Raw genomic sequence first — 14,597 nt, forward strand, 5'->3', positions numbered from 1 at the left:
AAATACTATTAACATAGCTATGGAAAAGCAAAAGCCTTCAGCTGTGAAATTGCTGTATATTAATATCTTCCTATGTGACTGGTGGTTAGGCTTATCAGCAGCAACCATTCCCCTCAGAGACTCAAGGCACAAAAAGAACCCTGAAGATGGGTGAATAGTTTAAATCTATTCATTTATCTTTAATGAGTTTACAACTCTCTCATCAAGACTTCAGAAGTTCAAAATTGATAATGATCCTAATTTTTAAAACCACATAGAAAGAGGAATAATCTATAGTATGGTATTATGATAAATACCAAAGACACAACAAATGAATTAGAAATAGCCTTTGCAATGGAAAACAAAAAAAGGCAGGGGTTGCAATCCTAGTCTCTGATAAAACAGACTTTAAACCAACAAAGATCAACAGAGACAAAGAAGGCCATTACATAATGGTAAAGGGATTAATTCAACAAGAAGAGCTAACTATCCTAAATATATATGCACCCAATACAGGAGCACCCAGATTCATAAAGCAAGTCCTGAGTGACCTACAAAGAGACTTAGACTCCCACACATTAATAATGGGAGACTTTAACACCCCACTGTCAACATTAGACAGATCAACGAGACAGAAAGTCAACAAGGACACCCAGGAATTGAACTCAGCTCTGCACCAAGCGGACCTAATAGACATCTACAGAACTCTCCACCCCAAATCAACAGAATATACATTTTTTTCAGCACCACACCACACCTATTCCAAAATTGACCATATACTTGGAAGTAAAGCTCTCCTCAATAAATGTAAAAGAACAGAAATTATAACAAACTATCTCTCAGATCACAGTGCAATCAAGCTAGAACTCAGGATTAAGAATCTCACTCAAAACCGCTCAACTACATGGAAACTGAACAACCTGCTCCTGAATGACTACTGGGTACATAACGAAATGAAGGCAGAAATAAAGATGTTCTTTGAAACCAACGAGAACCAAGACACAACATACCAGAATCTCTGGGATGCATTCAAAGCAGTGTGTAGAGGGAAATTTATAGCACTAAATGCCCACAAGAGAAAGCAGGAAAGATCCAAAATTGACATCCTAACATCACAATTAAAAGAACTAGAAAAGCAAGAGCAAACACATTCAAAAGCTAGCAGAAGGCAAGAAATAACTAAAATCAGAGCAGAACTGAAGGAAATAGAGACACAAAAAACCCTTCAAAAAATAAATGAATCCAGGAGCTGGTTTTTTGAAAGGGTCAACAAAATTGATAGACCGCTAGCAAGATTAATAAAGAAAAAAAGAGAGAAGAATCAAATAGATGCAATAAAAAATGATAAAGGGGATATCACCACCGATCCCACAGAAATACAAACTACCATCAGAGAATATTACAAACACCTCTACGCAAATAAACTAGAAAATCTAGAAGAAATGAATAAATTCCTCAACACATACACCCTCCCAAGACTAAACCAGGAAGAAGTTGAATCTCTGAATAGACCAATAACAGGAGCTGAAATTGTGGCAATAATCAATAGCTTACCAACCAAAAAAAGTCCAGGACCAGATGGGTTCACAGCCGAATTCTACCAGAGGTACAAGGAGGAGCTGGTACCATTCCTTCTGAAACTATTCCAATCAATAGAAAAAGAGGGAATCCTCCCTAACTCATTTTATGAGGCCAGCATCATCCTGATACCAAAGCCGGGCAGAGACACAACCAAAAAAGAGAATTTTAGACCAATATCCTTGATGAACATTGATGCAAAAATCCTCAATAAAATACTGGCAAACCGAATCCAGCAGCACATCAAAAAGCTTATCCACCATGATCAAGTGGGCTTCATCCCTGGGATGCAAGGCTGGTTCAATATACGCAAATCAATAAATGTAATCCAGCATATAAACAGAACCAAAGACAAAAACCACATGATTATCTCAATAGATGCAGAAAAGGCCTTTGACAAAATTCAACAACACTTCATGCTAAAAACTCTCAATAAATTAGGTATTGATGGAACGTATCTCAAAATAATAAGAGCTATTTATGACAAACCCACAGCCAATAACATACTGAATGGGCAAAAACTGGAAGCATTCCCTTTGAAAACTGGCACAAGACAGGGATGCCCTCTCTCACCACTTCTATTCAACATAGTGTTGGAAGTTCTGGCCAGGGCAATTAGGCAGGAGAAGGAAATCAAGGGTATTCAATTAGGAAAAGAGGAAGTCAAATTGTCCCTGTTTGCAGATGACATGACAGTATATCTAGAAAACCCCATTGTCTCAGCCCAAAATCTCCTTAAGCTGATAAGCAACTTCAGCAAAGTCTCAGGATACAAAATCAATGTACAAAAATCACAGGCATTCTTATACATCAATAACAGACAAACAGAGAGCCAAATCATGAGTGAACTCCCATTCAGAATTGCTTCAAAGAGAATAAAATACCTAGGAATCCAACTTACAAGGGATGTGAAGGACCTCTTCAAGGAGAACTACAAACCACTGCTCAAGGAAATAAAAGAGGATACAAACAAATGGAAGAACATTCCATGCTCATGGGTAGGAAGAATCAATATCATGAAAATGACCATCCTTCCCAAGGTAATTTACAGATTCAATGCCATCCCCATCAAGCTACCAATGACTTTCTTCACAGAATTGGAACAAACTACTTTAAAGTTCATATGGAACCAAAAAAGAGCCCGCATCGCCAAGTCAATCCTAAGCCAAAAGAACAAAGCTGGAGGCATCACACTACCTGACTTCAAACTATACTACAAGGCTACAGTAACCAAAACAGCATGGTACTGGTACCAAAACAGAGATATAGATCAATGGAACAGAACAGAGCTGTCAGAAATAATACCACATATCTACAACTATCTGATCTTTGACAAACCTGACAAAAACAAGAAATGGGGAAATGATTCCCTATTTAATAAATGGTGCTGGGAAAACTGGCTAGCCATATGTAGAAAGCTGAAACTGGATGCCTTCCTTACACCTTATACAAAAATCAATTCAAGATGGATTAAAGACTTAAATGTTAGACCTAAAACCATAAAAACCCTAGAAGAAAACCTAGGCGTTACCATTCAGGACATAGGCATGGGCAAGGACTTCATGTCTAAAACACCAAAAGCAATGGCAACAAAAGCCAAAATTGACAAATGGGATCTCATTAAACTAAAGAGCTTCTGCACAGCAAAGGAAACTACCATCAGAGTGAACAGGCAACCTACAAAATGGGAGAAAATTTTTGCAACCTACTCATCTGACAAAGGGCTAATATCCAGAATCTACAATGAACACCAACAAATTTACAAGAAAAAAACAAACAACCCCATCAACAAGTGGGCGAAGGACATGAACAGACACTTCTCAAAAGAAGACATTTATGCAGCCAAAAAACACATGAAAAAATGCTCACCATCACTGGCCATCAGAGAAATGCAAATCAAAACCACAATGAGATACCATCTCACACCAGTTAGAATGGCAATCATTAAAAAGTCAGGAAACAACAGGTGCTGGAGAGGATGTGGAGAAATAGGAACACTTTTACACTGTTGGTGGGACTGTAAACTAGTTCAACCCTTGTGGAAGTCAGTGTGGCGATTCCTCAGGGATCTAGAACTAGAAATTCCATTCGACCCAGCCATCCCATTACTGGGTATATACCCAAAGGACTATAAATCATGCTGCTATAAAGACACATGCACACGTATGTTTATTGCAGCATTATTCACAATAGCAAAGACTTGGAACCAACCCAAATGTCCAACAATGATAGACTGGATTAAGAAAATGTGGCACATATACACCATGGAATACTATGCAGCCATAAAAAATGATGAGTTCATGTCCTTTGTAGGGACATGGATGAAACTGGAAATCATCATTCTCAGTAAACTATCGCAAGAACAAAAAACCAAACACCGCATATTCTCACTCATAGGTGGGAATTGAACAATGAGAACACATGGACACAGGAAGGGGAACATCACACTTCGGGGACTGTTGTGGGGTGGGGGGAGGGGGGAGGGATAGCATTGGGAGATATACCTAATGCTAGATGACGAGTTGGTGGGTGCAGCGCACCAGCATGGCACATGTATACATATGTAACTTACCTGCACATTGCTCACATGTAACATAAAACCTAAAGTATAATAATAATAATAATAATAATAAGTAAATAAATAAATAAATAAATAAAAGAAATAGCCTTTGCATTTTAGGAGCTCAATGTTGAGGCATGGCACCCCTGAGGTAACACAGAGTATTCATGGTATCCACAGGAAGCCATGAAATCATGGAGAATTTCATTCACTAATTTAAACCAAACTGATGTCTTGCCCTCTAAGATTGCTACGTTTCAACTTGTACTTTTCCTGAACTGGAATAATTCAATGTTTTTATTTTAAAAGGTTGCATTTACATTAAGTCTTACTGCAGAGTAAAGATTAACTAATATGAATACTAGCAAAGTGATTTATTGCCCAATATGTTGAATTATGTAAAAACAAAAAAGTATAACATAATGCATTACTAGAACTTGGCAGCAACACTGTGAACTATGTGGGTCACTCAGAATCCCAGAATCCTGGAGCTTGCAGAGTACCCAAAAGACGGCAAATGTGGCCAGGTGGTGGCTCACGCCTGTAATCCCAGCACTTTGGGAGGCTGAGGCAGACGGATCACTTGAGGTGAGGAGTTCGAGACCAGCCTGGCCAACATGGTGAAACCCTGTCTCTACTAAAAATACAAAAAATTAGCAGGCATGGTGGTGGGTGCCTGTAATCCCATCTACTGGGGAGGCTGAGGCAGGAGAATCGCTTGAACCCAGGAGGCGGAGGTTGCAGTGATCGCGCCACTGCACTCCAGCTTGGGTGACAAGAGCGAGACCCTGTTCCAAAAAATAAATAAATAAATAAAATAAAAAATAAATAGACTACAAATCTCTCTGATACCATAAGAGCCTCAAGAGAAGGAACTGGATCTCATGATTCTGTTGACTCACCTTCCTCATAATTTGGTTCATTGTTGGACACCAAATACATCACGGGAAAAGTACATGCAGAAAATACTTATTTTGAATTGCATTTTGAATTTCTAACTTTTGCAGAGAGAAAGACAAAGGCTGAATCTCAGTCAGTTAAACTATTTATTAGCTGTCTAAGTGGGAAGAATATTGCAGGAAGATATAATTACAAAACCTGATGTAGCCAGGATTCAGCTTAGAGCTTTCAGCCTGTTTATAAAATATGCCAAATATCAGATGGCAGGCAAAGGGTAATGTGTTAATAGCAGATAGGCAAAACACTGGCTGAAATTTCAGGAGAAAAGACTAAACAGAACAGCTTTACAACATAGTTTGTCTCTTGGAATCTAACTGCTTAGAAAGGCCTAGAAATAAATAAGGAGAGTTTATTTTAGGCATCTTCAGCATTGTCCTTCTAAAATATTTTATTTCATACACTGGGAAATATAAATACTAAAAGCATGGTACCAACCACCAGAATGTTTACTCTGTGAATTTAAAATGCCTAAATTATCCACCCCTCTCTTCAACTGCCTAACATAATACCACCCCAGAGTTGCAAAATTTGAAGGGGAAAAAAAAGCCTAAAATTTGGAATCAAAAGAGCTGTATTTAAATAAAGCTCTAGCTACTTAAGCAGCTACTCAATTCTTCCTATCTGTTGCCTTTACCTATTTGGCTATAAAAATGTTATTATTAAGATATTCTGGGCCGGGCATGGTGGCTCACGCCTGTAATCCCAGCACTTTGGGAGGCAGAGGTGGGCAAATCACTTGAGGTCAGGAGTTCAAGACCAGCCTGGCCAACATGTTGAAACCCCATCTCTACTAAAAATACAAAAGTAGCTGGGCATGCTGGTGTGTGCCTGTAATCCCAGCTACTTGGGAGGCTGAGGCAGGAGAATCTCTTGAACCCGGGAGGCGGAGGTTGCAGTGAGCCAAGATTGTGCCACTGCACTCCAGCCTGGGCAACAGAGTGAGACTCCATCTCAAAAAAATAAAAGATATTCTGATGGCTCATCAATATTTGCCCTTTGCTTTTGCCTGCTTTGGAGATCATGATTTTAAATTATTTGGAATATATCTTTTCTCTCCTACCTCTACAATGACGCATCTTCAACCCTGGTTTTTTTTTTTTTTTTTTGCCCTTACCTTTTACTTATCTTGTCATCCAGGAAAAATTCAACACTTATTACATAGTGTGCAACGTCTGTGATCTTTGCAAAGGGAAATACAAAGGTAAATGAGATCTAATTTCTGCCTTCAAGGAACTTATGATTTCATAGAAGGGATACAGGTACCAAAAATGCCCATAAGGCATAACCTGGAAGGGCAAATCATTATAATAATGATCTCTGTGTCCATGTCCCTTTGCAATATGGCATAGTCATTTCTCACATCAGAAAGGTGGCATCAATTTCTCCATCCCCTTGAATTTGGGCTATTTTTTAAAACTTGTTTTGATAAAGGGTCAAAGGTGGCAGGAGTGACAGTGCAATATCTAGGACCCAGGCAACCCACGAGACCTCATGGCTTCTGCATTTATTCATTAGGTACCCGATTGCCACATGAAGATTCAGTTAAGTACACAATACAGTGTCGTTAACTATATGCACGATGTTGTACAGTAGGTCTCTAGGATTTATTCACCTTGCATAAGTGAAACTGTGTACCCTTAGATCAACATCTCTCTGATTCTCCCTCCCCCAAACCTTGGTAATCACCATTCAAGTCTCTGCTTCTGCTTCCATGAGTTTGATTATTTTAGATTCCTAAGTGGAATAATTTAGTAGTTGTTCTTCCGTGTTTGACTTTTATTTTCCCCCCTTTGGAGACAGAGTCTCACTCTGTTGCCCAGGCTGGAGTGCAGTGGTGCAATCTCGGCTCACCGCAACCTCTGCTTCCCGGGTTCAAGCAATTCTCCTGCCTCAGCCTCTCAAGTAACTGGGATTTCAGGCACCCGCCACCACGCCCAGCTAATTTTTTGTATTTTTAGTAAAGGCGGGGCTTCACCATGTTGGCCAGGCTGGTCTCGAACTCCTGACCTCAAGTGATCCTGCCTTGGCCTCCCAAAGTGCTGGGATTATGGGCATGAGCCACCGCACTTGGCCTGGCTTATTTCATTTAGCATGTCTTCCACATTCATCCATGACGTAGCAAATGGCAGGATTCTCATCTGGCTTAAAGCTAAATAGCATTTCATTGTATGTACATTTTCTTTATCCATTCATCTGGACATTTAGGTTCTTTCCATGTCTTTGCTATTGTGAATAATGGGGCAATGAACACGGGAATCGGGAATACAGACATCTCTTTGAAATCCTGATTTCAATTTTTTGGGGCATATACCCAGAAGCAGGTTTGTTGGATGATTTGGTAATTCTATTTTTAATCTTTTGAGGAACGACCATACTGTTTTCCGTAGTGGCTATACCAATTTACAGTCCCACCAATAGTATACAAGGTGTGATGGTTAATACTGTCACCTTGATTGGGTTGAAGGATGCAAAGTATTGTTTCTGGGTGTATCTGGTTGTTGCTGGGTGTTGCCAGAACAGATTAACATTTGAGTCAGTGGACTGGGAAAGGAAGACCAACCCTCAGGAAGACCCACCCACAATGTGAGTGGGCACCATCCAATTGGCTGCCAGCGCAGCTAGAAAAAGCAGGCAGAAGAGGTGGAACAAGCTGGCCTACTGAGTTTTCCAGTCTTCATCTCTCTCCCATGCTGGATGCTTCCTGCCCCTAAACATCAGACTCCAAGTTCCTCAGCCTTTGGATTCTTCGACTTACAATAGTGGTTTGCCAGGGCCTCTTGGGCTTTCGGTCACAGACTGGAGCCTGCACTGTCAGCTTCCCTACTTTTGAGGTTTTGGGACCCAGACTGAGCCACTGCTGGCTTCCTTGGTCCTCAACTTGCAAAATGGCCTATCGTGGGACTTCACCTTGTGATCATGTGAGTCAATTCTCCTTAATAAACTTCCTTTCATATATACATATATCCTATAAGTTTTGCCCCTATAGAGGACCCTAATACATGAGTCCCCTAAGAGGTGATGGTTAATTTTAGGGCACTGCATATAGTGATGGTTTCACAGGTGTATACTTATCTTCCAATGCATCAAGATGTATACATTGAATATATATAGCTTTTTTTGTCTGACAGTCATATCTCACTAAAAAAGTAAATAAATGGATGTGGCTGTATTCCAATAAAACTTTATTTATGGACACTGAAAAAATATATTCAGTTAGACTACAAAATGATGAAAGACCATGTAGTAAGAGTCGCTGCCTTCAAGCCATTTATGCCAAAGCCATCTTAAACCCTCCAGCTTCCGCCAACTCACCAGCTGGCTGCAGCCACCTGAGTGAGCTCAGGCTAGACCAGCAGAGAAACTGCCCAGCCAACCCACAGAAATGTGAGAAATAGCAAATTACTGTTTTCAGCCACTAAGTTTTGGGATAATGGATAACTGAGACATCTGATAAGTACTATAATCAAAGTGAAAAGTGATTTGGGGATAAAGAAGAGTTAGAAATTATTTCCTACCCAGAAGATGTGTGGTGATGGTAGTAAAGAAAGTGTTATAGCAGTAATGATTTTTAATGTTTTTCCTCTTTTTTTTCTTTTTTAGGGGTATTTTAATATAGTTTAATTGCAAAAATTTAAACTGCTAAAATTTGGCAAGTTCTGGCATATGTAAACACCTGTGAACCCATTATCACAATCAAGATAATAAATGCGGGGAGGCCAGACACAGTGGCTCACGCCTGTAATCCTAGCACTTTGGGAGGCCAAGGCAGGTGGATTGGCTGAGCTCAGGAGTTCGAGATCAGCCTGGGCAACACAGTGAAACCTTGTCTCTACTAAAATACAAAAAATTAGCCAGGCATGGCGGCGCACGCCTGTAGTCCCAGCTACTCGGGAGGCTGAGGCAGGAGAATTGCTAGAACCCAGGAAGTGGAGGTTGCAGTGAGCCGAGATCAGACCACTGTACTCCAGCCTGGGCAACAGAGCAAGACTCCGTCTCAAAAAAAAAAAAAGATAATAAATGCATTCCTCACCCCCAAGACTTCCCTTATGGCCCCTTTATAATCCCTGCCTTTATGCCCTCCTTGCCCTTTCACCATCCTGAGACAACCGGATATGTTTTCTGTCACTATAGACTAGTTTGCATTTTCTAGAATTTTATATACATGGAACCATACAATGTCCACTCTTTCTTTTTGTCTGGCTTCTGTCAGCAGAATTAGTTTTAGATCCATCCAAGTCGTTGTGTGTATCAACAGTTTATTTCTATTGCTAACTTGTATTATGTTGTATAGATAGACCATGATTTGTTTATCCATATTCCTGTTGATGGACATTTAGGTTTTGTAGTCTATTAGGGGGAAATAAAGTTGCTATGAACTTTAGTGCACAAGTCTTCGTGTGGACATATACATTCATTTCATTTCAAGGTATTATGAAATATACCTTGCATAAATAACTTGAAGTGGAATGGCTCAGTCATAAGTGTATATTTAACTTTTTGTGAAACTGGTAACCTGTTTTCCAAAGTGGTTGTACCATTTTACATCCCCTACCAGCAGTATATGTTCCAGTTGTCCCAAATCTTTGTCAATTCTTGGTATCAGTTTTTTCAATTTTAGCTATTCAGTTTTAGCCATTCTAGTGGGTATGGTTTTAATTCATATTTTCATGACTATTTATGTTGAGCATATTTTCATATGCTAATTTGCCATTCATATATCTTCTTTTTTGAAGTGACTTTTCAAATCTTCTGTATACTTTTTATATTATTACATTTATTATTATAATTATTTGTTATTATTATTGGAGTTTAATATATTCTAGGTAGAAGTCCCTTCTTGGATATATGTTTTCCAACTATTTTTCCCATTTTGTAGTTTATATTTTCATTTTCGTAACAGTATCTTTGGAAAGGCAAACATTTTTTATTTTGATGATGTCCATTTTATTTTTCTTTAATAATTCTTGCTTTTTGTGTCCAGTTTAAGAAACATGTGCCAAGCCAAGGTCACTGAGATTTTCTCCTACGTTTTCTTCAAGAAATTTTATACTTTACCTCTTATATTTAGGACTATGATTTATCTTGAAGTACTTTTTGAATACTGGTGTGAAATAAGGATTGAAGTTCATTTGTTTTTTGTTGTTGTTCTTTGTTTTCATTATTTATTTGTTTATATGGATATCCATTTGCTCCAGCACCATTTATTGTTAAGATTATCATTTTCCCATTGAATTGCCCTGGCACCTTTGTTGAAAATCAATTCTGTAGGTCTATTTCTGGACAAATTTTGTTCCATTTGTCTCTGTTTACCCTTCTTTATACTGTGATTAATGTAGCTTTTTAACAGATCTTCAAATCAGATAGTGTAAATCCTCCATTTAGCTCTTTTTTCAGTATTGTTTTGGCTATTCTAGGTTCTTTGCATTTTCATATAAATTTGGTAATTTCTTTTAAAAGCCTGCTAGGATTTCAACTGAAATCATATTGAATATATATAGTTGAATTTGAGAATAAATTATATCTTAACAATGTTTAATCGTCTAATATATAAATACAATATATCTCTCTATTTAGATTTTATTTATCCCAGCAGTGTTTACTAGTTTTCAGCGAAAAGGTCTCACGTCTTTTGGCACGTTATCCTTAAATATTTATTATTTTTTACATTATTTTTAAATTGCAATTTCTGATTGCTCACTGCTTCTATATAAAAATACAATTGATTTTGGTAAATTGATCTTATATTCTGCCACCTTCAGAAACATGTATTGGCACTGGTAGCTTTTTGGTAGATTAATTAGGATTTTCTACATAGATAATTGTGTCATCTGCAAATTAAGACATCTCTTCCTTTCTAATCTGGATATTACTCATTTATTTATTTAGCCTTATTACACTGGCTAGAAGTGGTAAGAGCATACACCCTTGCCTTGTTTCTGATCTTAGACAGAAAGCATTTCAGTCTTTCACTTTAAGTATGATGCTTGCTGTAAGTTTTCACAGATGCACTTTATTAGGATGTGAACGTTTGTTTCTAGTTCTAGTTTGCTGGAAGTTTCTATCATGTATGGATGCTTGATTATTGTGTTACATTTTGTCAATTTTTTTTTGCATCTGTTGAGTTGATCATATGGAGGAATGGAGTCCTTAAACACCAATGGTCTTCCCTCCTTCCCCTGCCCTTAAGAGTTCTGTCCTTGGCCCTGCTCTCTTGTGCTTTACAAATGAGAAGACTTATATATTACAATAGCTTCAACTAACAGCTGTGTATAAATGACTTCCAAGCATACATGTTTCATCCCAGATTCTCAGCTGAAATTGAGACCAATAATCTCAGCTTCTAACTGTATTTTGTCCAGCAAGTTATCCTCCATATATCTCTAGAGAGATAAATAGGGGTGACATAATAATCAAACGGCTATTCTCTTCAATTAACTCACATTGAATTCAATGTTCATCAACTTGAATTTATACCGTTTGTGTGCCATTTAAGGTCTTTTAAATGTAAAATCAGAAAAATATCTGAAATCAGAGAGCTTTTTAAAAAAATACTAAAATCAAAACTTTATAATGCAGGATGTCTCAATATTGGTACTAATGACATTTGGGGAAAGATAATTCTTTGTTACAGAGGGCCATCCTGTTATAGACGTTAACTAGCATCCCTAGTCTTGACTCACTAGATGCCAGTAGTATCCTCACTGACCCCAATCTATGACAGTCAAAAATGTCTCCAGATATTGCCAAAGGTCCCGTGGGGAGGGGACACAATCATCTTGAGGTTGGAAACTACTGATGTAGTAAATCGCTCTAGATCAATGCTCCCACAAAAATCAACTAAAAGAGCCAAATTAAAAAACAAACAAACCAAAAACAAAATGGGCCCAGTGGCTCACAGCTGTCATCTCAGCACTTTGGGAGGCTGAGGCAGGAGGATCTTTTTCGCTCAGGAATTCAAGACCAGCCTAGGCAACACAGAGAGACCTCATCTCTACTAAAAATCAAAAGAATTAGCCGGGCATGGTGCTGGGATTACAGGCGTGAGCCACTGCACCCAGCCCCATTTCACCTTCATTTTTGCAGGGTATTTTTTGCTGGGTATGAATTTCTAGATCAGCAGTTACTTTCTGTAAGCACTTCAAAAGTATTATTCTAGTCTTTTTGGTTTCCATTGTTTCTGTGGGAGATGGCTGTCTTTAAGATGTTTTCTGTCTTTACTTTTTAGTTGGTTTACTTTGATGTGCCGAAGTGTGATTCTATTTTTCTTTGTCTTGCTTTAGTTTTCTGAGCTTGGTCAAAATGTTACTTTGGCCCCATTCTATTCCAAGACTCCAATTATCTTTCTAAAGGCTTTTCATTGTGTTTACATGCCTCCAATACATGCTTCAGTATGTATTTTTTTCTACTGACCTGTCTTGTAGTTCATTAATCTTTTGTTACACAAATCCACTATTACATCCACCTACTGTGTTCTCAACTCCAGACACGGTATTCAGTTCTAGAATATCCATTTGATTTTTATAGATTACTTTTCTGATCAAAGTCTTTGCCTATTATCTTATCCATAATTGTCTCAAACATATTAGTCATAGTTATCTTAGAGTTCTTGCCAGTGAACCCCAATATGTGAATCGTCTGTGGCTTGGTTTCTCGTGTCACTTTTTTTTCTCTTAGTTTTTGGTCATGTGATCCATGTGGTTTTGGCATTTCTTGTAATTTTCCACTGATTTCCAGATGTTTTAATGTTACTGGCTTTGGGTGATGTCCTTCTTCAGTGAGGTTCAAACTGTCTTCTGCTAGAACTTAATCCAACCAAGAATCATGATAAATCAAGGCAGAGTTACAAATCTTGGCATAAGGCTCATTCTACTTTTGATGTGCCCCTAGCCTCAGAGTTTTCTAATGGTCACCTAGGATATTCTCCAGATCCCCTCCTTCTGGCAAGTCCTGATTTTTAATCTTTGTTTTATGAAGCTTTCTGCCTACTTTTGTTTTCTCTCCTAAACAGCACCACAGCTTTGCAAATTTTCTGAGTGGAAATTGCCCATGTTTGAGGCTGTTCCATATCTCTACCAAAAGCTCTCTTGGTTGCTGTCCCCTGGAAGCAAGCTTTAAAAAAATACAAAATCAAAATTACCAGCCTCTGGTCTGCAACCAGAATGGACAAGTGCCCCCAAACTAAAAGCAGCCACAGGTCAGCTCACCTCAGAAATGTTCACTCCTCTTTAGAGGCCTGCTTGAGCAGATTTCTACTGCCTTCAAATAGATGAGTCCCGTATTTAATCCCGCTTTTCTGCTGGGGGATAGTGGTGGTGGATTTGATAACTGCTAGGAACTAGTGAGAGTTTTGTTGCCCATTCTTTCCCTTTCTGAATTGAAATGGTTACTACACTCTGGGTACGTAGGGGAAGATACTCTTTTCATTTATAGAGTATAGCAAGGAGCTAATTTAAGACCTTATAGAGAGTATGGCACATTTCGAAGTAAATGCAGTCACTTTGAGCCCACTCTCTTGTGGATGGGTATCTTCCACACTGGGAAAAAAAAATGAGGCATGAATACTTGGTATTCAAAGTGGTGGATTGTCATAGAGAGTCAGTTGTCCCCCAAGATGTCCTTCCCTTCTTCCAGTTTTTGGTATACAATTGGACATACAGAATGAAGACATTTAAAGTTTCTCTTTCAGCTCAGTATGATTATGTGATATAGGTCTGATGGACAAGATGTGTCATGTGGCAACTTATAAGTTGGCTCAACGGGGTCGGGGTGGGCGCCGGTCTGGGTGTGCGCGTGAACCAGCGCATGGACAGTTACAAGCACATGAACGGCTGGAGCAATGGCAGCTACAGCATGATGCGGGACCAGCTGGGCTACGCACAGCACCCGGGCCTCCACGCGAACGGTGCCGCGCAGATGTAGCCCATACACCGCTACGATGTGAGCGCCCTGCAGCACAACTCCGTGACCAGCTCGCAGACCTGCAAGAACTGCTCGCCCACCTACAGCACACCCTACTCCAGCCCTGCTGTGGTTACCTCTTCCTCCCACTCCAGGGCGCCCTGCCAGGCCAGGGACCTCCGGGACGTGATCAGCACGTACCTTACCGGCGCCGAGGTGCCGGAACACGCCGCCCCAGCCAACTTCACATGTCCCAGCCCTACAGGAGCAGCCCGGTGCCCGGCACGGCCATTAACGACACACTGCCCCTCTCGCACATGTGAGGGCCGGACAGCGAACTGGAGGGGGAAGAAATTTTCGAAGAAAAACGAAGGAAATAGGAGCGGTGCAAAAGAGGAGAGTAGGAAACAGCATGGAAAAAACCCAATACGCTCAAAATGGAAATATATATATATTTTAATATATAATATATATATTACATACTTATATATATTTAATATATAAATATATATTATTACATACTTATATATATTTAATATATAAATATATATTATTACATATTTATATATTTAATATATAAATATATATTATTACATATTTATATATCTAATATATAAATATA

General features: G+C 39.0%; 1 pseudogene; it reads left to right on the plus strand.

The window, feature by feature from the left end:
- Window positions 1-13,807: 13,807 nt before the first annotated feature.
- LOC129042135 (transcription factor SOX-2-like) lies at window positions 13,808-14,298 on the plus strand (annotated as a pseudogene).
- The last annotated feature ends 299 nt before the right edge of the window (window positions 14,299-14,597 follow it).

Source organism: Pongo pygmaeus, chromosome 7 (assembly GCF_028885625.2).
Source record: "Pongo pygmaeus isolate AG05252 chromosome 7, NHGRI_mPonPyg2-v2.0_pri, whole genome shotgun sequence".
Lineage (NCBI taxonomy): Eukaryota > Metazoa > Chordata > Mammalia > Primates > Hominidae > Pongo > Pongo pygmaeus.